Source organism: Nuphar pumila, chromosome 7, assembly GCF_984573655.1.
Source record: "Nuphar pumila chromosome 7, dmNupPumi1.hap1.1, whole genome shotgun sequence".
Taxonomy (NCBI): Eukaryota; Viridiplantae; Streptophyta; class Magnoliopsida; order Nymphaeales; family Nymphaeaceae; genus Nuphar; species Nuphar pumila.
In genome coordinates this window covers 1,380,302-1,382,219 of record NC_143255.1, presented here as the reverse complement: position 1 = coordinate 1,382,219, position 1,918 = coordinate 1,380,302, and the positions used below count along the sequence as shown (strand labels likewise).

The 1,918-nt window shown below is 44.1% G+C and overlaps 1 pseudogene; it reads right to left on the bottom strand.

Annotated features, from left to right (window-relative positions):
- Positions 1 to 221: 221 nt before the first annotated feature.
- Positions 222 to 725, bottom strand: LOC149830793 (cysteine desulfurase, mitochondrial pseudogene; annotated as a pseudogene).
- Positions 726 to 1,918: the final 1,193 nt, after the last annotated feature.

Genomic DNA, 1,918 nt, shown 5'->3' with positions numbered 1-1,918 from the left:
AAAAATAAAAATTGCTCCCTGCCGGGCGGTATTCCGGCAGCAATAGACCGGACTTGGACCGATTCGTCGGCGGTGACGGAGGAGGAAGACGACCCACCACCGGATCCTAGCAAGCCGTACTCCCTTGGCCCCAAGATCTCCGATTGGGACTCGCGGAGGTCCGCAGAGGTCGGAATGGACCGATCTCGTTGTTGACGGTCATGATGGAGACGAGGCCGGTGTCAGGGCAGATGGCATCGATCGCGGAGGCGGTCGAGGTGGAGGAGGTCGTCGGAGTCGACGAAGAGGTAGGTGGCGTGGAAGCCTTCCAGCTGGAGGTGGCGGTAGGAGTCGAGGACGCACTTGTGCTCGGTCTGGGTGGTGACGACGTGTCGCTTCTTATCGCGGTAGAAGCACATGAGGCCCTTGACGAATATGTTGTTGGACTGGGTGGCGCCGGAGGTGAAGAAGATATCCTTGGGGTTGGCGCCCACAAGGGAAGCAACCTGCTCCCTGGCGCGCTCGACGGCCTCGTCCGACTCCCAGCCGTAGAGGTGAGTGCGGGAATGGAGGTTGTCGAAGCAGCCAATGAAGAAGGGCAGCATTGCCTCCAGCACACGCGGGTCCATCGACGATGTCACCTGCATGTCTTTGTACAACGGTCGCCCCGCGATCCGCACGCCCTTCATCGAGATTCCCCCGCCCTCCTCTGTTGCGTCGGAGTTGGGCGACGGCTTGACGGCCATCGCGGCGGTCGACATTGGCCAGCGGGATCGTCCGACGAGCCTTACGGTGGTGAGCATGAGGCTCTACTTCATCATCTAGTGAGGTTGCGTGTGGAGGGGGGGGAGAATGATAATACTTGAGAGGGCTCGTTTGGGAACGGTTTAAATCTCACATCAGTTTAAATTTCGAACGGGGGAGAGAGGGAAAATTTTGTGCCTTAGGTGGGACAGTTTAAATCGAAAAGTAGCGACGGAATTAGCTAATTAGCGACATAATATTTCTCTCGCTAATTCCATCGCTAAGTTGCTACAGTTTTTGCGATGAAATTTTTTTATCGTCGATCTGTCGATAATTAGCGACGGATTTGAGACAGAATTTGTACCATCACTAATTTCAAAAATATTTCAAAGATTGGTGACGGATAATGTTCTCTCGCTAATTCCGTCGCTAATTTGCAACGAAAAAAATTCATCGTAAATATTTGTCGATAATCAGGGTTTTTCTTGTAGTGAGAGAAATTGAAATATGTAAACGAACAAAATATGTAAATTTTTTATGAACCCAAAATTTTATAGGGTTTTTTGCAAATTTAACCATGAAAATGCATTCAGTGTGGTCCATTGGCTTGGAATTGACTATCAAATCATCGTAATCAGATCAAGAAAAGTATTTTTTTATGCTTGCATGTTTATGAAAATTCTGAGTCATTGATTTTCAACCCTTAAAATATTATTCTTATACATTATAATCGGATGATCCAAGAGTATGTTTCTATAAAACCATGCATCTAGATCGCATCTGTGTGGTGAAATTTAAAATAATAATAATAATAAAACTTATGAAAAATTCGGTGCATACCAGTTTACATATTTTAACAACCTTGGATCAAGAAAATCTGGAATATGTAAACTGGTATAAACCGAGACTTTCATAGTTTTTTTTGTAATTCTAACCCTGCAGATGCATTTAATATGGTCCATTTTCTTGGAATCAACTATTAGATCATCATAATTGGATCAAGAAATACAGTTTTTTATGCTTGTATATTTATAAAAATTCTCAGTTATTGAATTTCAAGTCTTAAAGGATCCATCTTATACATCGTAATAAGATGATCCAAGAGTCTGTTTCTATCAAACCATGCATCTAGATCACATTCATAGAGTAAAATTTTAGAAAAAAATATAAAAACCTATGAAAATCTTGGTGCATA